Here is a 22,934-nt window from a genome sequence, read left to right on the forward strand (position 1 = left end):
ATATTGTTCACTTTTGAATGTAATCTTGCTGGCAGAGCCCACTCTATTCCAGGAATAAATTGCTCTCAAAGGAGAGTGACTTTTAATGTTTTCATCATTACCTTCACATGGTGGAGGTTAAAAGCTATGTTTTCACCATAAAATGGGGATTTTTTTTTCTGACATAAGAATATGGACCTTGAGATAACTAGCTGACTGTAAAACCAAAGAAAATAATTCCTTTCCTTTTGCCAAAAACAATCCCCTTCTACTCTCCCCCTCCTCCCCAGCAGTGTGTTGACAGTTTGTATGTCTGACTGTAATTATGCATACTGAGATAAAAATAAGCCATGCTTCTTCTGTTACTTATCTCAATGTAAAAATCCTACTTTGACATACAAAGCATACATTTTACTGTTATTTTTCCCTTCACTTAAGGGGAGCCTCTGGTTGTGCAGTATGTGGGAGGGTGTTTTACTGACTGTATAAAGGAACACAATACAGTTTGGTTTTTTTGGGCAGCTGTAGTGTTGCCAACTATTTTTTAGGCCAGTCTGATTGCACATTAGAGTTTCCATGACTGAATATCCCCAGCAGGCTGAATTCAACTGCAGTGATGTCAAAGCCCAGAATGACTCAATAAGGCAGAAGCAGAAACGTGGAAGCAAACTGCTTTAGAATGTACTGCATGAAAATAGATGGCACCAGATGCTGAAAGGAAGATGTGGGAAAATCCAAATGTCTTACTGCCTGCATGTGGAGCCTACCTGAGTGATATGCTCAGAGTATGTGCAAAGTGAATCTGGTGAGACTCCCATTTGGCTTTGGAGTTAATGGGCTGCATGAAACAGGTGTGTGTATGAGATTGGCTTTGCATGCAGAAGCAAATTTGAGTGAGAGGAAGGATGTTTAGATGAGAAATTAAGTTCACGGTCAAGCTTTATTGCTCACGTGTAACCACTGTGCCTCAATTTCTTACCTGTAACACAGAGCTGGGGGTGCTCCCTGCCCTGTCCCTCAAGGTGTGCTTGAACGTGGGAACAGTTTTTATTGTGACAGTCCTTGTCAGAGCAAGATTAAACTTTAAAAAATTGTTATTATTATTTTAGGCAGAACATTGTTCTCAGTCTTCACTAGTGCTGGTGCAGTCTGTGTTATTACATTGGCCTCTGAAGTTTTATTTAAAATGTCATCATAATTCAAAATGAAACTGTCAATTTTTTTCCCCCATTTCACCTAGTTTTGATGTGAAACTGTACATTTCTTATAGCTCTTTAGATCATAAAGCTTTGCTTGAGGCTGGGCCCCAGCTGACTGAATAGTTATGCAAACATTAGCAAATTTTCTCTTGAGCTAAGTTTCATGTTTGTAATGAAATCTGAACTCAGGCAAATTTTGTGTGGTTTTCATTGCAAACATGTAGGCAATGCATGAAAGCTGTGCATTTTCCTGTCTGCTCTCCAAAATGATCTAATTTTTCATTTTTCTCAAGTCTCCTTTGTTAATGTCATAGCGATGAGTTGTCATTAATTTACAGTTTAATATCTTCATGTTAGCCATTAGGTAGAGTGTTTGCTGTAATTTTGCAAGGCATTTTTAGTAATTTAGGCAATTAGAGTTTGACTGATGGTTTGCATATTAGGATTTTAGACCATGCATAAAAAAAAAAAAAAGTCTCCTTTTCCTTCTTGTCGTAGCCTGAAACCCCAAATGTACTTTTGTTTGTTTATTTGATTGTTTACAAGCACGTGCCATTCGAAACAGAAGGCTGGCAGATTAGTGTGAATGTCTGGTCCCCTTCTGGCAGGTTTTATATTTGGGCTGTTGTTTTTGTAGGCTGGCAGGGAGTGTGATTACACAGAACCCTTCCACCCCCTTATGGCACACTGAGTGTTCAGAGCAGGAGCCCTGCCAGCTCTGAGCAGTGCTAATTGAACTTCTGCCAGCAGCAGGAATTATCAACAGTTGCACCTAAAATTCCCCAGTTGTACCACCTACATGACATGCAAGGTCTAGGTTGTTCTTCATGCTTTTTTGCTTGTTTTTAATAGATTTTGGGTTTCTGCTCCATTTCAGTTCATTTTTCAGTTAGGAAAAGTTAATTGCTTTATGCATATTAACAGCCTAGGGGAAATCTTGCACCTTTCCCCCACCCATTCCCTCCCTCCTTTCCTCCTTCCCTCCCTCCATAAGCACAAAAAGGAATACTTCTAAGCTAGTGCATGAGTCAGTAATCTTGATTTATTGAGCTGAGATACCTTTGCCTGTATGTGATTAGAGACAAATTAGAAATTCTTGTTGGTGCTAGTTTGCAACCCCAGATGTCCCAGCTTTGAACAGAAAAGAGAGTAGGAAAGTTTGCAGAAGTTCTGAAACTGCAGAAGCTGTTCTTGCCTGATGCTTTCTCACCTCAGCAGGGTTTGGGGAAAGCAGTGTGTGCCCTCAGTGTTTTCCAGACAGAGATCTATTAGCTTGAATTTCCAGTGGAAGTGGTGCATTTACAGCCAAACACTCACATTTGCAATGAAATGGGAGAGGTGCAGACAGTTTTCTTTACAGATCTTGCTGTGATAAAAGAATAACCTTGTGCAGGGGGATATGCTGGGAGGCTGAGGTTTCTTCTTGGCCCCTCTAAAAAAGTTACCTGAAATTAGTGGTGTAGAACTAGTTATCTAACAGAACAGTTAATAGGGCATTAGTCTCTGAGTTATTTTATCCTTTGCTAGCTAAGGTCATATCACAGAAACACAGGAGCTGTGGTTCTCCAAATCTGGCAATTTGTGTCTTAGTACCCAAGTGGCAATGAATATCCAGTGCTCTCCAGCAAGAAAAGCTCTTTATGAGCAACTGCTCACTGGTCATTGCATAGTGTGGTGCAGAGGATATAAACTAGACTGACTAATCACTGAAGGGAATCTGTGTCCTGAAGCATAATATTTAGAGGCTTTTTTTAGGCACAAAATTGTCTTACTTTTTTAATTTATAATGTACATAATGTTACTAATCCTTAAATGCATTAAAGGGTTCTCATTCATTCAAACATGTAACCCTCAACAAGGATTCTGTTGGTTATCCTTATGCTCCTGGATGCAGAAAGAGGGCTGTTTGGACTGGGAGCAAAATAAAACTCACAGGGCATGATCCTTTACAAATGCAAGGACATTATTATTGTTTTCCAAACAACCAAATCCTCTTGTTTTGCTAGTATTATTTTGATACCTCATCCTTCTTCCTCACTTGTCTTTACAGCTGAATGACCTTTCATGTGCATAGGGTCAGTCCTTGAGACAAATGTCTACCTGGAGAAAGAAAAACAGAAGGTATCACAGTGATAAAGCCACACGTTTGAAGTTCCTTTTGAGCATGCAACAAATGTATAAAAACATTCACATACATAAATTTATGCTTATTACAGCTTGATATGGTTACATGTTTTTGTCCACTTGCTTCTGCCCAAACATTTTATGTGAAACAGAGCAATAGTTCAAACAGCAACAGCCCCCTGCCCTCCTCTCCTTGTATGGTTGTGCAAGTGTTTGGGTGAATTAAGTGGCTAAAAGAAGAGGGAGATGTAAGAAAATTGTCTAAAATATTAATGGAAAAGCTTGTTTATTGGTAGTCATGATGAAAAGCACAGCGGCCCAGAGTATGACTAATGAATCCATCTAGAGCATGTAGGTACTTGGACTTCAGCTTTAATGAAAATTGATTATGCATTTTAACCACTTGCCCTCCAGCTTGGCCATGCAGGCACTGTAGGGGAGGAACTGTAACATGCAGTGGATTCTACTGCAGGCACATGGTCTCCTAAACTTCCTTTCAATACAGAGTCTTGTTCTCTTTGTAAAGTTGCAGTCAGTGACAGCTGGTTGTATTGGGAAAACAGGGCCCTGGCATTTTTCAGCTCTCTCTGGTCTGTTTGTTGCTCATATTGGCATCTTTTCATGTGTGTGTTTGGGTTGGTATAGCTTTTTAGCAGGTCTTTCCCCATTCCCTTTCTTTGGCTCAAAACTCTGAACCCTGCTCCTGCTGCCTCACCTCCAAAACGCACACCTCCACTATTTTTATGGCAATGGAAAAGTCAAGAGTGACACAAAACAATTTTGGATGATTGCTGAGCCACCCCTGGATTGTCTGCATACTGTGGCAGTGTTCACCACTCTGCAACAGAGAAACAACCAGCCTCTTATTGCTATCACTCTAGGTGTGTTTTCATGAAGAATCTAGAGATCTAAAAGCATGAGAGAGTTCCTTTGTTTTTTGTTGCTTTCCTGCTTTCATTAATTCTAGTTTGCATTTTGCTGTGAGTTCTTAGGCTTATAATTTTAAAATTTTTATGTACTCTCACGGCTGTGTACACAGAATTTAGCTGAAGTTCCTGTACTTCCACTGAATGACACAAGCTGCAGGCAATTGCTGTCTGTAATTTTTGTCCTGTAGGTTTTTCTTCTAGCTGCTCCAGTACCAGGGGAATCTCAGCTCCAACTAGTTTGTTAATGAGTAATTAGAGTTCAAATATCTCTAGTGCAAACATGCTTGTTCACAGTATACAGCTTTGTTTTTATTAGAATTACAAATGAATGAAATTCTAGCACATGCAAGATATTTAATGTTTTAGATGAATATTATTAGCTCAACTTAATTGAGACTCATCTAATCAGTTGCTTTCTATGAATCTCTTTTCCTCCCTTCCTTACACCTATCTGTTGGTCCCTAGGGCTTTTTATATGTATTTTTTGTTTCATCCACATACATTTTTGCTACTTCTTTGTTGCTTAAACAAGAATTTTGCCTGGTGGTTTAACATAGCAAAACAAAACCAAGGACAACATGGAAAACATCTGAAAAGATTAGTGCCAGCTGCAATCATGTCAGCAGTGCAGTTTATATTTAGAGGGGAAGCGTGCTGGAGAGGAGGTGAAGAGTTCAGGGTGGGATCCAACCTGGCAGCTTGGATCTGAGTGAGGAAGGACTGGCTGCTGCTGGGATCGAGCTGCCCTTCCCAGCTCTTGTGCATGGTGCTGATTTCAGCCTGCTACCAGGGCTTTTTCCACTGCAGCCTTAGAAAAGCTATTTACACCAACACCCACCCTTTTGCTGAGAAGCCACAAGGAGCTTTCAGTGTTTTCTATTCTTGTGAGTTATCTGGCATAAACCTGACTCTTCATTCTGTATCCTTCTCAGGCACCACAAATCTTGATACTTATCGCGAGTTTTTCTGTCTTGATAATTGCATGTCGCCTTTCAATGCTTGTTTTTCACTTATCCCAAAATTCATGGCTCTATTCCTGCGGTTCCCTTGTCATGGAGGGAACTATTTATGGATCTCCATGTTACACGTGAGGCATTGACGCTGACAGAGTGGTCACAAAATTCTAGAAGAGCAAGAATGCAGCAAGCCTCTGTTGATAGAAACATAGCTGAAATTTGACCCATTGATAGGTTTTGAACCTGACTACTGTATCAGTAGGGTCTGTTGCAATATTTCCTTTGTTTCTTCTGATCAATTTCAGGAGGAAAAAAACCCACAAGGGTTTGTGTTTTTTTTTTTTCCAAATATTACACTGTATCTGCTTCTTGTACAACAAATACAAAAAGGAATTTTTTTAAAACCCACAGTCAAACACACAATAAAGCATTTATTAAGCGTTCTTATTTAATATCTTTTTAAAATAAGAAATTTAATTAGATGTCTTGGTGATTGAATGTTCTTTCCTCTGTATTGTCTCCACTAATGTACTGTTGAAAGCAAAGATTAGAGGTTCCAGCTAGCATAAAACCAAAAAATTTGAAATAATTGTTTTGTAATATTATAATTCAGAAAGATAAGGAAATTGTAGCTGCTGTCTGTTAACACTGCAGCTAGCAGGCCACTGGAAAAGAAAGCCATTGCCTCAAATGATGTCCTTTATTAGTTGAAGGAAGTGAAATCTTTCAAAAAATGGCCTGGAAGAAGTATAAACAAACATTTCTAAAAAATATGTTTAAAATTTTTCATTTGTGGAGATTGGGATAAGCAGGTCTTATGCCTCAGTATGTGAGGAAAATAACCAACTTAATCACATCAGTGATTGGTTTATTGCCAAAATACTTTATAACCACAGCAATATCCATTACCTCTCAAATAAGACTTTAAATTTCTAGGAAGATTAAATCTGGGTGGCAGTGGATGTATCTCTGTCAGCCAGAAGAAACAGCCTTTCCTGAGGTTCCCTGGCATTCACTCCCTGCACTCCCCCACTGCCATGTGTGAAGGCATCCTGCAGTGAAAGGGTTAAGAATGCACAGGGGTGAGTCTTGTAGCTGAATTTATCTCAGTAACCCAAGATCTCCATGAATGTGGGACACTGTTACTACAGAAGCTATTCTTGTATTGGCTTCCCCACCAAGCCCTGACATGCTTTTGTCCATGTGTGCTTCTTGAGTTTCACTCCAGGGGGAAGCTTGGGCAGATCTGGTGACAAACAGGCCTCAATCCCTTGCATGCTTTCTCAATCAAGTTGTTTATATTTTCCACACATCCTGCTTTTGTTATGCTGGAATTTTTATTTCTTTGTACTTTACTATACTCCTGTGTACTAATTAGGATTGTAAGTTATTTAAGAATTTTTCTTTTGAGAGGAGAAAACAAGTGCAAGTCTTTAATTCTTCTCACTTATTTTTACTTTTCTAATCTAGAATTTAAATAAGCAGGTAGACAAAGGAAGACTGTTCATTGTGCTCCAGTGGACTGATGCATTTAGACATGGACCCCTTGCAGATGGCAAGTACAGATCTGTATTGTTGGAGGATCATGATGGAAGTTTGAACTTTTTCCCCAAAATTTGGCAGTTGCTGTACTTTCTGGTCTTCCCAAGGGGCAATGAATGCTTCTATGAAGACAGTAATTTCTGATTTTTATTGTGTGAAAAAATATCAATTTGTTCTATTTGCTGTGGATAGTGGCTCATATCAAAACTGGAATTAGATATCGTTGGGGTCTTGGGAGTAAATTCATTTACATATTTGCAAACAATTTCCCTATCCTGTTTGCTTTGCTATATATTGAGCTGTTTCCTAGACCCAGATATGTCCACCAAGATAGTGTTAAGCTATTGTGTCCATCAGGTCTGGCATGGGCTGTAGCTCTGGTCATGGTGCTAGGAGGTGGTACATGTTTTAGTATCACTGTTGGAGTGATTATTGCTTAGGGGAACGTTTCATTGCATTTGCCTTACCCCAGAGTATTGCATTCAAATACAATTCCAGTAATGTCTAGGAGCACAGTGTGTGTGAGCTAAACTAAAGAACATTGCATGTGCTCAGGCTGGGTTTCAACTCCTTGCTTCTTGCAAGCCTGGAAGCTCAGGAAGCAGCCAAACTGGATCAAGCTGTATTGGAACAATAAAATGACAGATTGGGTTTCTAGATTAAACTCATATTTATAACTTGTGGAATTGGGATTGTGACAGTGCTGTTACTACTCTGATACCTGAAGCAGAATTTGGATAAGTCATTTGAAATTGTCTCTGGTAAGGGAATTTCAAGCCAGACTTTATTTAGATTTAATTCCTATTTTTCAGAATAAGAACATACCCAGAATGATCATTATTTCATATTTTCTTGTAAGTCTCTGCAATTTACTAGCTTCATTAAAAGGGCTTTGGTAGGGAGAGCAATCTTTGGAGTTGGCTGGATGGGGTAGCAATGGAGGCAGGTACCATTGTCCTTTGTCCCTCTCCTAAAAATGTGTGTGCACAAGTGTGTGTCTGTGTCTGTGGATCATCTTCTTTTGGGGACCTCTGTTAATATAGATTTAAGATTCAGTTGTAGAGAGTGAAAATTAGTCTCCCTATTGTCAGTGCAAATCACTACATCTGTATTTGCAGACATTAATGAATACTTAGTTAATGTTCATGCATCAATAAATAATTTGTACCAAAAATTATATTTTAATTAGCTGGATGACTCTCTGAAAAAAAAATGAGTGTCACTATTTTAAAAATAAATCTTAATACCTAAAAAAGTGCTGAAATTCAGAGATGTTGAATATGCACTTTTAAAAATGCCTAATGGAAGTTTTCTATCTCTGGAAAAGCAAAGAATAAGTCTAGAAGTCTAACTCTAGGCTACCAGTTTTAAAAATAATTGGTACATATTTCCTCAATTCCAAAACTGTTATCTGTTCAGAAGGGAAGGTGCAAAGTTGCATATGCCCTCACTCTGAGAGTGAAGTCCTTTCAGATTGGTGGGTGTGAAGTGCTGAAAAGCTGTAGCACAGAATTGTTCTAAATGAGCAGAACATTTTTTTGAGTAGGAGACAGTATTTTTAATCTGCTCCCTCAAAGCTGGAATGATGTTTACTCACCTGCTAATATGACTGTGGTGAAAAATAACAATAATATAAAAATGAAAAGCAAGTGCCTTGGTGAGCTTGATAGTAAATACATCCAACAATGTTACTATTATGAGGAAACTTCCTTTTTTGGAGGAAAAAAACCAAAAAAGCTACTCAGCACAACATCAGCAGAAGTTCCTTTCCTTCCCAGTTCTGTGTGAGACTTAAACTTCACAATTTACAAGTCTGTGGTCTTTACAGTAAGCTGATATAAGCAATGCTGACTTCATGCCTTGCCCAGCACTGTGTGGTCAAGTGCATGTTAGTAAAGATGAAAACTCTTAGTGGTTTGGCCCAAATTCTTTTGGCTCCATAGGCACTCTTGTGCTGCATGTCAGGATGGAAATTGAAATACTCTGAAATCCTACCACAGCTGAGAGCAGGTTTAGATTATAATACCATGAGTGGGAAAGGAAACTCTCACTCTGCAGGCAGACATGATTTCTCAGCAACTTGATGTTGCTTGGGATCTCCTGTCAATAATAGTGTCCTTCTTAGGGTAAAATGTGGCAGACTGATTTGAAAAAGAGACAGCAGGATGATGGGAATGCCTAAACTCCAGTGCATTTCTCAACTGATATCTGGGAGAGTGCCGTTGATTTCACTCTTCTGCCTCAGTAAATTTCTGCCACCTGAGAACTCTGGTGGGATGTTGCTGAGACAAGAGCCTCTGATTTAACTCAGCTCTGATTTAACTTGCTCATCTGTGATGGGTTGCTGAGGTGCCAAGCTCATGGATGACAATTTGGGTGTCAATGGTCAGTGGTATAAATGCCAGCTGAAAATATCAACAGGAGTGAAAATTACACAAAATCTATTCCATCTTCATTTCCCCAGGAGCAAAAGATTTGTGGGAACAAATCTGAGATTTGTTCTTTATCTCATAATTTAAAAACAGAAGTCTAATGCAGGCAAGATTCCTTACTCAGTATGATCCTTGTGCTTAATGAATGGAAGTGAAAGCTCCTCAAAGCACTTTCAGCTTTTTATCTTTGCTGAATCTGTTACACATGGAGGTCACAGGAGCTTCAATGAACCTGTTTGTCTAGATGGGCTTAACTCATGCTAAAGTGGGGGTCTGAGAGCAAAATCTGTGAGTTTGAGTGGAGTTATCAAAAGATGGGGACACCTCTGAGGGGCTGGGCTAACCTCAGTAAACAGATGTGGAGGTTTCAGTGTCTCACTCCCTTTGAAAAATGCCCTATGGGCTGAATTTTCCCAGGTTAGAGAAACCTGAAAATTGCTGTTGCAGAATTGTAAAAGTTGGCTTAAACTTTGAATCTTCACCACTCTGGAGCAGCACTTTCCTGTCTTGCTTGGAAAGGGTCAGAGGCCTCCCTGCTCTGGAGACTTTGCAGCTTTGTCCTCATCTTCATGAGCTGGAGTGAATAAGTGAAATTCAGTGAATGTGAAACTGGCCTTAGGAACCAAAAACCAAAAGGTGGACTGAAGTGGTGAATGTTAATGAAGTGTGGGGAGAGAAAGCTGCCCTGGGAGGATGGTGCACAGGCTGTTAAACACACTGTTGTGAAATTAGGGAGGCGTGTGTGTGACAACTAGTGTGCATTTAGTACATTGAATTGGGTGGTTTAAATCATATCTGGAGTCCTGAAGTTGCTGCATAGTGCATTCAAAGACCTTTGTAGAACAAAAAATTAACTTAAGTTTTAAATAAATTTGAGAATATAGGTATGGTGCCTGATACTTCCTTCAGACTCTGCATCTGCAGGGCATTTTCAGTCAGCCCATGTCACCTACTATCCAAGTGCCAACTCCTTTGGAAAATTTTCTCTATTGAAAAAAAACCAACAGCCCACATCCCTAAATAGATAACTCTTTAAAATATGAAAGCTGTTTTGAAAAAGTTGACTACTGATCTGTTTTCTCAAAAGCATTTAAAAGGTATCTGGCTCATCTCAGCTCTACAGACTCAGGTCCCACAGAGCCTGAGCTTCAGAGGAGCTGGAACAGATCTTGGGGTACAGTGACTCAAAGTAGCCCTCCTGACAGAAATGTAGTAGTGCCAGCCTGTGCTGTCTTAGGATTTGTATAAAACAGGTGCCTTTAATAAAATCATGTTCTACTAGAGTGATTGCCTTTTGTACCTCAGCTAATGTTGGTGATATTTTTCCATTTGTTAGTTGTTTTGACCTCTTATGTGAACTTGAGTAATGGTGCTGTGGAGGGGGAAAAAACCTTTGAAAAGAGGAAAGTAACCCAAACACATCTATTTTGAAATGATATGAAACAGCTGACTTAGCATTGCCAAATTCTTGTTTTAGAGCTGATGAACAATTTGTCTATCCCTAATTCCTTCTCTTTTTTTTTTTTTTTTAATTGTTTCTTGCAAAATGTTCTTTTATTATTGCAGCTTATGAGAACATGTAGATTCCTATAAGCCTGTCCTTTTCTGAACAGATATGCTGTGCTGTTCCTTCAAGAGATGCTCCTGAGACACTGATGCAGGACTTCTCTGAGCATGTGTCCCTCTGCTGTTCTCCCCCTGCCTCCCAGCTAACACTTTTTACTCTCTTCTGACCCTTTTGCTACTGTAAAGGAGCAGAATTGGATCATTGTTAGCCAGTAAAAACTTCCTTAAAAGTGTGAAGTAGTGGAGTAAGTACTACAATCTCTCTCTTTCCTCACAGCCAAGGAGGTAGGAGGGTCTGGTTTGGAAATGTTTCACAGACAGCAGCAATTATATAGTTTCCTGCCAGTTTTCAGCTGGTGTGCAGTTCTGAAGATGCACAGGTTCTTCCATGGCAGGAGTGTACACAGCTGAGAAGTAATGCAGCAGTCCTTTCTCTCCCCTTAGAATAAACAAGTCTTGTGTATCACCCTTACGGCGCTGATGGCAACCCAAAATAATGTGTGATGTCTTTTGCCATACTGCTGTGTAGGGCAAGGTAGAACTACAAATAATCTAGACTACATGTCCTCTTTAATTTTGTTCCCAGGTTCTCAAATTTTGGCATTGCTGCTCTACTTCCCTGAGAAAAGAGAATAATTTTCCCCCTCCCCTTCCTCCTTGTCTCTGATTTTAGGAGGTGTTGTAAAAATCCTCTCCTTCACCTGCCTTCATTCCCTCTCAGGAATGAAACTGCACTTAAAGCTTTCTTGCTTTTCTGAACTGGCTTTTCTCTCTCTTCCTTTCATTTGTTAACTTTTCTTCTCAGTAGTGAGCAGTTGCTTCAGGAATATTCTCCTAGAAGCAGAAGGGACTGTATCTAACACTGCTCTGGCAGTACCAAAAGAATTTACAGTTTGAGCCTCTTTAAAATGCTTACATCACTTGTTTTTGTGTTTTGCAGAGAACTACTGAAACAATAAAAATAATCTGGGAGCTCTAATTTGCCATTCACTCTTTGACATTTGCATTTCTGTTTCTGTTATAAACCCTGGCCAACCAGGCTTTAATCACATTTGTGTTTGATTGCTCCATCTCACAGATCAGTAGCTCTTACACAGATGTTAATGGGAGACTTTGTGCAGTAGGCCTTAGCACAGGCAGAGGAAAATCTTCAGAATGTGCCCTGTTTATTCATTCTGTGGGTAACAGCTTCCTGGGTTTTTCTTCATAACTTCCAACCTTGTTTTCCATTTCTTTAAATGAGAATTAAATTGCTAAACTACTCAAACATTCAGAGTAAAGTTAATTACACTGATTGTGGTTTTTAGCATAATTTATGCACAGATTAATCTGTTCTCACTTGCTTGGGCTAGCATGGGGAGTGCTGTGCAGGTTGGGATAAGTGGATGCAGGTTGTACTCACCTGGCTCAGCTTCCCTGCCCTGGAATGCCTCTTCAGTGTAGCCAGTCTGAACAAGATCCCAGCTCCTGTGGGGAACAGAGGTGAGAGCACAGCTACTTGGGAACTTGACACCAATGGCTGGTCCTCTGCAGCCCACAGACAGCACACAGGACTGAGCAAAAGTTTTTGGTCCTGTTTGTTTCTAAATTTAAAATGGCAACCAGCAAAACATGGTTGGACTGTCAGAATTTTGGTTTTGGTCTTGTTCCTTGAAACTTCTAGTAAGACATCCTCATTTCAAGTGAAATTAATTCAAATATTGTCACACCCATATCACTGACATTTTTGGGGGATACAAATGGAATTGCAAGTGTGTCTCCATATGCCAGAAGGAATCACATGATTCCCTCCAGGGCAGCCTGCAGCCTGAAAATCTTCAGTGTGTAGGACACAACAGCCAGACAGATCCATAACTACAGTACATTTTAGAGAGTGTGAAGAAGTTGATAGCAGTGCTTTGAGATTCTTTCAGGCTTTCTCAGAAAATGAACCTTGTTACTAAATGTCTCTGAAGTAAGTTTTACTGGTATCACTGCTAAACATAGCTGTACAGTCAGGAATTGGAGGGAAAATCAGGATGATGGTATCCCTTAGCTGAAATAGCAGTTGTATTATGCATATCAGCTCCAAGAAGGGCAAACATGTGTCCAAGGTCACGATTTCACCCTTGGCTGACTGAGGTCCTTAGGGGAATTTTGGTTTTGCCAGAGTGCATTTAGTCTCTCAGAGTTGCACATCATTTCCCAGGTGCCTCTTGTTTTCTAAAGTCCAGCTTGAAGCTCCATGTTCCAAATTGCCTCTTTCATAATCAGCTTTGGCAGACTGTGCTGCAGAAGTATTCTGTGTTTTAGTGGACCCTCCACACAGGAAAAACCCAGCTTGCATTCCTGAAAAGAGACTGTAATTGAGAGGGGTGCTGCAGCAAGTACAGATGTGTATTATCAAGTATTGACAAATTTCTACTGATTTCTGTTTAGATGCAGAGATAAATGCATATCTAAAAGGTCAAAAAATGGAAAAACTGTCTCATTTCTAGAAGAGAATCAGCTGTTGCACAATTTCAGCTTGTCCTGATTATGAGTGAGAAGAATCTCAATATAGTTTCAGAAACTGCCTTGAAGCATTACAATATGATTGGGTTGGTTTTTTTCCCCCTTTGTCACTTCCTATCTTTCTGAATAAACTGTTTCCTGCTACCCCAGAACAGTCAGTGCCACCCCTTAATTTACAGTTAGGAATGCAGACACGAGGGAAGGCGAGGGGATGAAATATGGTGTCAAGTTTGTATCTGCTCACATTTCACACACTAAGGAGACAAGCCCCTTTGGCCAGTTGCCATGGGGAATTTTCTTGCAGAAGTAAATAAGTCAGAACAGAAAGAACTCAGATTCATACTACCCCAGCTGCAGAATGTCATTAAGTCTCAAAGGGTGCTATGTGCATTGTGTGAAAGGAATTTTGTAATCTGGCTGTAACTGTAGTTGCAAAACTATGTTTGAGTTTAAATCTTTATTTTGAACTTTTAATTATTGGCTTGTTTCTTGCATTCTGATTAAAGCATGCATTGTCTTATACATAGTTTCTATTTTTAAACCAGAAGAAGGTTTAGATTAAAAGTTTCAATAGCAGATAAGTGGTTGATTTTTTTTTTTTGGTTTGTTTTCTTGTTTCTTCCCATGCCAACTTTGATCTAACCTCCATTTCCTAATTCACTTTTTAAGGATGCTTGAAAAGGGAATTAAATCTACCAGGGCACACAAAATATCATGTAGATGGCTTTTCATCTTATATTGTCACTCATTATTCAACTTTCTGATCCCAGTAATCTTCAGAATCTTGGACATGGGAGGGACAGTTTTCTTTCTCCCCCCTTCAATTTTTGGGTTTTTTGTTTTGTTTTGTTTTGGTTTTTTTTCCTTCTTTAAACCATAATTCTACTAGTAGGTTTTTTCTCTTCAGTTCTTTTTCAGTGTGTGTTACATGAGTAGGGCATCTGTGAAGCTGGTCCTGGTATACATGGGAGGAGTCTCATACTTTGGCCTCATAGTTCCAGAGGACAAAATAGGTTCTGTTTTGGTGGGGGGGTCTTGTGGTGCTAGCACTTCTTCTCTGATTTGGTGAAGGAATGGGGAACATGCATGCCTTTAGCACTGGTTTTTCAAATAAAACCCATTATCTGGATGAGCCAAATATCTACTAGAAAAAGCTATTTTTAAATTTGCCATTTAATCAGTTTCTATGTCTCTGGATCACAACTGGCATTACAACTTTTCTTTCAATGTTTTGGGTGTTGTAGGTGCCATGAATTGCCTGGAGAAAGGTTGATGCCTGCAGTCATTAAACCACAGGTTCGTTCAGAGCTTTAGTGCATGGAGCAGCCCACACAAGGCTGTTTTAACAGGGGTGGTCTTTGAACCACTAAGACTAAGATCTTTGATCACTTAGGCTGCTCTAGTGACTGCAGGGTGCTTGGGTGGCAGTAGGGCAGGGGATGTGTCTGCTGACCAAAGCCCTGGGACCTGGCCCACAGGGCTCACAGAGAATTAATTCTGCCAGGTCTGGCTTAGATTCATCATGTTAGAGGAACCCAGACTTGCCTTCATCACATACTCCCAGTCTCATGTCCCCCATCTCCAATGACATCTTGTTAACAAAAACTTCAACCTGAGCCTTAAACTGCTTTGTGGTCAGTGGGTAAAATTGAGGCCAGAGCCTGCCAGCTCCTAAGCATCCCATGTGATGCTCACTGGCTCCCTCAAACTTCCCTGCAGCCCAGGGAAAGGGAGGCTGGAAATAAAAATACCACCTAGGTAGGAGGGAGAGCACACGTGTGTTTGTGTCGTGGCCCAGCAGCTCCTGAGCTGCAGCCTGGGGAACGTGTACTGAGCACCACGCCAGGAGACAGTACATCCTGCTCCCAGCTCTGTCCCCCGACTATTTTTGTGCTCTCCACAACTGCTATTAAGCAAGACCACAGAGTATTTTTACAGCATAAGCAGAAGAGGTCTATGCTGCATTTCAGGGCTGTGAACTGTCAGTGAATGCTGAAATATAGGGATATGTAATGTCTTTATGCAATCTGAAGAACATGTCCTGGGATAAAAAGGAATTTGGATGTTGATAATATTTTGCAATGTTTGATCAAACAGATTAGTTTTCCTTTGGACCCACCTCTTCTCCTTCTTTCATTTAAAATGCTGCCTATAAAGCTTTTAAAGGGTTTATTATCCACATTTTTGATAATAGAGTTTTTATTTCACTTTGGTTTTGTGCAGCAAGAGTTGCATGGGACATCCCAGATTGGGAACACAACAGATTGTTCTCCCTAGGCTAATAGATCCAAGCAAATGGAAATCTTCTGACCTAAGCATGGTTTGTCTTAGACTGGGCTTGGATCTCTGCTCTCCTGAGAATCTCTGCAATGTTCCCCTTATTAGACCTGACAAGTCAAAATATTTCTTCTGGATTTAATTGCTCTTACTATAATACTGGACACTTGTAAAATTGACAAGTTTTAAGAATGCAAAATTTTAGCCAGTGTTACATTTACACCACTGTCTTCTTGGTTTGTTTTCTGAAGAACTGTATTTTTTTTTTTTTATGCTTAAAATGCATGGCTCTATATATTGCATATTTCAGCAGGATCTGTTGAACATTAAAGTTAGAAATTTCTATCCTGAGTTATTTCCTAGGCACAACTAATCATTATAGCTGAGTGAGAAACTTTTTTTTTTTTCTTTCCATTTTTGTATTCCATTTAAGCAGCATTTTGAAGTGTTGATGCCCAGTTTAAACCTTTTGGATGACACTAAGTGTCTGCCTTTACTAGATCCAAACTTTTGAAGGATGACATTTAACAGGGAGGTTAGGATAAGCTGGTATAGGTGGGTCACTGCACTTTGTAAATTATGAAGGAGGCAGCTGAAAACAAGAGGGGTTACACAGACTGCAAGCTCAGTACTGTGCTCCTGAGGGTGGAAATGGGCCTGTAACCAGGTGTGCTCTGGGGTATTTCTGTGCCTGTTCATCACATTGTGGCTGTCCCTCTGTGGAAATTCCATGGCTGTTTAGATCTGGAATACATATAGAAGACAGACTGCTGCCTCCTTTTGAGGATGCAACAGTCAAATTTATAATTTTATTTTTTTTAAACCCAAGGCAATATCGGAGCAAATGATGGGAAAATTTGGCCTTTCACTCCTCAATTTTCCTTAGTCTCAGGCCCTTTTGAGTTGTGTTCTCACTTTGTACTGGAGATTACTGTCAATTAAAGCCCAAGGTTTGGAAGAAGAGGGGTGGAGGGAAAGAAGGAACTAAATAATTTCTGAGTTATTTGAGTACACTTTTAAAACATGGAGTAAGCACTAAGAGAAAGGAAGTTAATGACCTATTTTTGTGAGATGAGGCAGACAGTAGATTTTAAGGAGCAGAGCTGAAGTCCCCCATGGCAGACAAAATTACTGCTGAAGAGCCCTGCTTCCTCTTTTGATATTAACTTGTCTCATTTTAAGAGTTTTTTTGGGTGGGATTTCAATGTGGCAGCTGATGCAGAGTTAACAAATCCGAGTTAAAATTTCCCCTTGTGTTTCTGGTGGATGAAAGAGCAGCGTGCCAGGGCTGTGGGGGCAGAGGGGCTGCATGAGCAGGGAGCAGGGGGTGGTGGGGACCAGCACTGTGCCTGCAGCACTGCTGCCCCACGGGGCTGGGATGGGCTGGGTGTTTGTCTGCCTTGCTCAAAGTGAGTCAGATTGCTGTGGTGTTATTTGGCTGCTCTGCTTCAGCTGCTGGCTGGGGTATTTATACACAGATGAGTGTGAGTGTGTGAGTGGAGCAAGTCAGGGAGCAACTGCAAAGTGGGGCAGCTGGCAGATGCAGGGTGAGGCAGGGGCTGGGCTGAGCATCACCTAAGTCTGGGAGCAGGGGGAGCTTTAGGTCTGGGAGCAGCAGGGTGTCAGTTTAGCTTCCTATGATTGCACAAATGCATGGGGATGAAGACATGCTGTCCAAAACTTTCAGGTTCCTCTTTGAGCCTTTCTGCAACATGCAGGATTCTGAAATCCTGCTTCTTTTCACCCCTTGGTCTCCTTCTCTAAGGAAGAAGTACTCTTGGAGGTGTATGAATGAAAGCCTTGACCCATGCCCCATTCCTTGTCTGTGAAGTGGTGTGGCTGGGGGCAAGGACCTTCTTCCTCAGAAGGCAGACAAGCTCTGCTCTATGCCCTCTCCACCTTTAACACAGGAGCAGGAACAGCAAATCCCAGTCTCTTCTGCTTTCCTCTCCAGTCACACCCTTTTCCCTTTCTTGCAGGAGGGGCAAGCCTCAGCCCCTTTGCAGAAATCTGCAGCCTTGCCAGACTCCCCTTTTTCTCCTTCCATCACCTGCCCAGTGTTGCTGCCAAACTTCTGTCATCTTTGCAGGGAGAACAAGTTATTTTTTTTCACTGAAGCCGCAGATTTGGGTTTTGCCTGCACACCCATAATGGTTGCTCTGGCTGTGCTCCTGTCCTGGGTGCACTTCAGAATTTCTGCAGGCTCCCCATGTAGTGCCAGCTCCATGGGTGGCCTGGAGAAGATGGGTCAGTGTGGGAGTGAGGTGGGCTGCTTGTGCATTGCTAGGAAAGGTCCTGACCGTGGTGGGTAAGCGCTGTGGAGAACCTGCTAGCAGATTCTCAGAGCAGTGCAGTGCAGGGAGTGTGGGGATGGGATTTAACACTGACTTTTTCTGCCCTGGCTGGGACTGTCTGTCCTTTGCTCCTTGCAGTCTTCACTGCTGATTTTGAGACCCTGAGATTTTTTGTCAGTTGAGAAAAGTCAGGGCTGACTTAGGTAGAACTTTTATGTTAGCACTACTCAGGATGTGTTTAGCTGAATGACGTGTTTCGTTTTGTTTTTGGGGTTTTTTTTGTTTTACTTTTTACCTCCACCAGGCTTTCTCTTTCACAGATGTGAAACCTTTCATTGTCCCTTTCAAGAAATGCCACAGTGTTATTCAGAGTTGTAAGGTTAATGTTGTGAGGATTTTTGATGTGATGCCTCAATATGGATTTGATAACTTCCAACAACTTGTGATAACAGTTGCACACTATCCAAAGTGGCTCATTATGTTGGCTGGAAAAGGAAGAGTGGTGATGTTGTCTTGCTTTCCTGCACCCCAGGAATTAAAGAAACTGGAAAGGAGCTGTATGGATTTTATATAACTCCTTAATGTTTTAAACATTTTTCTGTTTGTCTGGAATATGAGCTACCAGTCCTTTTGTTATTGCTGTTGCTAAGTTACATACAAGTGTTTCTTTATGAAGTGACACCCTTAAAAAAAAGCCTCCACTGTTTTAAAAGATTTTGCTGAATCTAGTTTTATCCTTTTCAAAAAATTTATTTAATCCTGCTCCCGTCTTTCCTCCCTGCACTTCCTCCCCAGGGCAGAGGGACATCATAGAAAATTATTCTGTGACAATAAGTCTAGAAATAGCAAATGATGATAATGGCAAAACACAAATGTTTGGTTTTGGTTAGAACTGATTAGGATTGCTCTGATGTGTTGTAATTTTTGTGCACCCGTCTTTACACAGATGCCTCATCCAGCAGGGTGCATTTTTCATGGTGCACACTAATCTCTTCAGTGCATGCCAGACCTCTGAAAAGTACCACAGCTTTTACTCTATAACAACATGTGAGTTCTAAGTAGATCAACTTTTAGGGAATGCTTTTGTTAGTTTTGACTGTGCAGAAGTCACTGCTGCTTTAAGTAAGGGCTGCCTGTTTTCATATGGGCAGTGCTGGTTACGATGGCGAAAAGATCTGACTTCTGAAAATATTTCTGGAGGTAGTGAGCCAAGTTTTGTCCTGGCTAAAGCCACATAACTTCACAGCATTAGTGCTGCAGGAGCAGAGAGCCTGCAAGCAGCCAGTCCCTGTCAGGGGGGACAGCAGAGCCTGCCAGAGGAGACAGAGACTCAAACCATCTTTTCCTCCAGGCACCCCCTCTCCCAGCAGGGCTGTGAGATTTTTCCACCTTGTCTTCCAAAAGGTCTGCTGGTAAATGGGGCAATATTCCTGAGTATGTGCCTGCTAAAAATATTGTGAAAAGTGTGAGAGGTGACCAAGTGATCTGGGCAGAGTCACTGACACACTTTGGAGAGTGAGCTTGGGGGGAACAAAAGCAGGGTGCTGGCTCTCTAAACAAGACTGAATTTGTTTTTCCATAACCCTTTGAAATCCTTCTAGGCAGAGGCTTTTAATTGCAATGTGCTTTGGAGGAAACTTAAAGCAACTTATGGTTAGGTTACATTATAGGTTCAAACAGGATATGTATCAAATACCTGGAAGGAAAGTATGACTATTTTGGATTGCAGGGCAGCCCAGATTTTGCATAGAAATGCCATTTCAAAGCTCCAAGGCAGACACAACAGTTTTCCTGAAATAATACCAGCAGTAATCCCTTCAAATATCCCCAAGTGTATTGGCTCACGCATGTTTTAAAATTCTTTCTCAGTTTTGTTATAAAAAACTTGCATATTTCTCTCCCCTTCACCATATGAAAATCTTCTAAGAATTTTTTATGAGCTTTTGTAGACTACAGAATAAGCCCTCCTTCCCCTCCCCTTCCTTACTTTCTAATCCAATTTAGTCAGATAGTTACTTCAAATCCCTTGGAGGCCTGTAGTTTGTTCATTCTCCCACAGTGCTGAGATTTCCCTCCAGCCCAGCTGGCAGGAGTTTTTAGAAATAACAATATCTCAGGGGGAAGGAGCTGAAGATTGAATGGGGTCTTTTGTCCAGGTCTCTATGAAGCCAGATTAATTATGCATTGCAGAACACAGTTTAAAGCTCTGAATTAGGTCCTCATTGCAATGAAAGGAGAGCAGAAGCTTGAAAACTGAAAGAATTCCCATTTCTATCAGAGGGACAGACATATAATGACTGAAAGCAGGAAGAATTTTTGAAAATTGCAATTAAACAGTATTTTGTATTTACCACTCAGTAGCAGTTGTCTTAAGCATTTACAAAAGTGATTCTTTGACATTTTTTCACATGATCACTCCATAGGTGGCTGGACTTTGAGGATTTTCAAGTCTTTTCTGTGTTACTAGGCTACTCTTGAAAGTACTTGTGCTTTGATGAATGAGAGGGCTTTTTTTTTTTTTTTTTTTCTTTTTTTTTTTTTTTTGGCCAGCACTTACCTGAATAGAGGTCTTTAAAACCTCAGCAGTACAATTAGCAGTTGGTCAGATGATACTGATGGTACAGGAAAAAAGCAAATGGTTTTCTCCTTTACTTTGGGGATTTTCTAAAGCTGCCTGACCCAGTGTGATGTGCAATAACAACATTTTTCTTGGTTTTCTAATGCACTTTAATTCCAATTTGAGGAAAGTAAAACTCTTTCTTGGATAATAAGCCCATAATTCTATACAGCTGCCAAATAAAAAGTTGTCCACAGGCATTTGTATTCATAAGGGTTCTTTCTGTCAGTGTGGGAGATTGTGTTTTGATAGGGGACTGGGGCCAAAGAGGGATAAGGAAAAGGTTAGCTATGAAACCTCTTACTCTAGAAAATCTTAGTACTTTTAGATATGGACAAAATGGGATGGATGGAGTGTGAGCAAAATAAACTGATTTTTCTCCTTTTTATCATCTCCTTGAAATCCCATGTATGGAATAACATGCTGCAAAATAACTTTACCATAATGAACTCTGCAGTTCAATAATTTTATTTAAAGATAACAAGCTGTAAGCATCCAAAAAGACAGCCAAATGCATACTTAGAAAGATAGCAGTGTTTTGGGGCTGAGTAAATAATTTACCAAATCACACTATAAAATCTATAAGTAGAAGCTTAGTGTGGAAGTAATTTGATACACATATCATGCTGGAGAAACATTTTTACAGAGCAAGCACACATTAATGAAAATTAATAATGTGTTTGGTCAGTATTTGAGGCACATGGCTCTTCCTAGATTGTCTCCATGCTGCTTCTCCAGAGGAGCATGGAGTTAACTGAGGGCTGTGCTGACCCAAAGCAATTGCTGCTGGCAGGGAATAGGGAATGGGTGCCTTTGGCAATGGCCTCCTATAGCTTGCCTTGAAGAGGGCAGGGTGAATGTGGCTGTGTAAGAACAGCTCCCAGCTGGTGTGCAGTTATGGAGAAGCTGCCTGCAGTTGGCCTAACCCAGGGTCATCTCAAGCTGCTGTACTTTGTGGTGTCAGAATGGGGCTGTTGAGAGAGAGAGTGCACTGTAATGTCTGGCAAAGGCACATCCAAGGAGCTGACCTCATACCTCTGCTTCTCTCTGCTTCTGCTTGGGGTCTGCTTTGCTCTTTTGCAACGAGACCTGAAGAGTTTTTTCTCTTCTCTTTGCATGTCCTGGAATGAACCAGCTGGAGTAATTAGTACTTCCCAAGTTTTTTCCAAAATTCAAATTGAAATAATGTTTCTGTGATTTGAAAGAAATGCGAGTGTTTCCTATCATCATTTCATTTGCAAGCATCTGTACCAAGGGAGGATGACAGTAGCTCCCACAGTCTTGGAGTGAAAAAATGCTCCAGAGAAAGCAGTGGCCAGGCTGGAAATACCCAGGCCCCAGGTCTGCAGAGGTGTTCTAGCTCTTAATATCTGCTATTTGAACCTTCTCATCACAGGTCCTGGATCACACACAACTCTGTCTAGGTGGTCTTTAGAAAATAAGAACAAAAGTCAGGTTTGCCTGGTAACTTGCAGAGTAACAGTAGGGCTCACCTCTCTAATTACAACGCTGTGTGCAAGTCTTTTCCATGTCACTGATCTTGCCACAAAACCAAAAGTTCTTTCAAAGGTAAGAATGCATGGACAGCTAGAACTGTCTGGAGCCTTTCCCAACAAAACATCTTCTGTTATGAAGCTGAACAGAATGAAACAAAATGTAAGACAAAGGGTCAGCTTTGATCTGCCAATAGAGGTGAAAAAGCCTTGCTGAGGAAATTCTATTTAAGGAACCCCTTCTAATGGTCTGCAAGTCTGCAATACAGTCTCACTTGGAGCCAGGAGGTCTCAGGGCTTCCAGGTCTCTGCTGGTGAGTCTGCAGGCTTGGTCTTAACTTCCTGGGGCCACAGGATAGCTGGGCTCCCAGCCACTGGGCTGAGAGCAAAAGAAAGGATTTCAAAGTCTCCCAGAAGAGTGTGCTGCTTGGTGACTCTCAGTTTGAAAGTCTGTGCATGAGAGAAGCATTTTCATTAAAATAAAATAAAAGATAAATATATCAATCCTTCTGCCTTGAGCTTAGTGTTAATAGAAACTGGAAAGATGACAAAGTTAATTCCAGGGCTAGGAGTAGAGAATCAGATTTTCACCTTTAGATGCTTATTATCCAAACATTCTGAACAATCTTGTCAAAAACACTCAAGTGATTAATTTATTTCATTCCTTTCCTCCTCAGGCTTCAGCTCTTACACATTTGGAGAAATTTTGAGTTTTTCCAGCATAAGATCAGACATTTTTTAGGGTTCATAAAAATATTACTTTAAAAATTAGCTGTTCATTTTGAAAACCCTGTTTATCTAGTTTGAATTTCTGTTCAGATGTTTTTCTGTCATTCTTCTTGTCAATGAAAAGGAAAACTAAGTAGAAAAAACATTTTAATATTGAAAGTGACCAGTGTAAATCCTTAATATCAATACTATTAAAGACAAGAATACTGTGTGCACAAACTTAAAAGCAGCAGACCAGCATTGTCATAATGACTGATACATGGTTGTCTCTGTTAGTGGGAGATAAGGAAAGTTTATAATAATA

The 22,934-nt window shown here is 40.6% G+C and overlaps 1 long non-coding RNA gene across 1 annotated transcript in view; it reads left to right on the forward strand.

Moving 5' to 3' along the window:
- The first annotated feature begins 523 nt into the window (after positions 1–523).
- The window catches only part of LOC306798498, an 84,245-nt gene continuing 61,834 nt past the window's right edge, over positions 524–22,934 (forward strand). Inside the window, exon 1 of the long non-coding RNA XR_013773365.1 lies at positions 524–703. This is a non-coding gene — a long non-coding RNA (uncharacterized lncRNA). The remainder of the gene's footprint in view (positions 704–22,934) is intronic.

Source organism: Erithacus rubecula (genome assembly GCF_903797595.1).
Source record: "Erithacus rubecula genome assembly, chromosome: 2".
In the NCBI taxonomy this organism is placed as follows: domain Eukaryota; kingdom Metazoa; phylum Chordata; class Aves; order Passeriformes; family Muscicapidae; genus Erithacus; species Erithacus rubecula.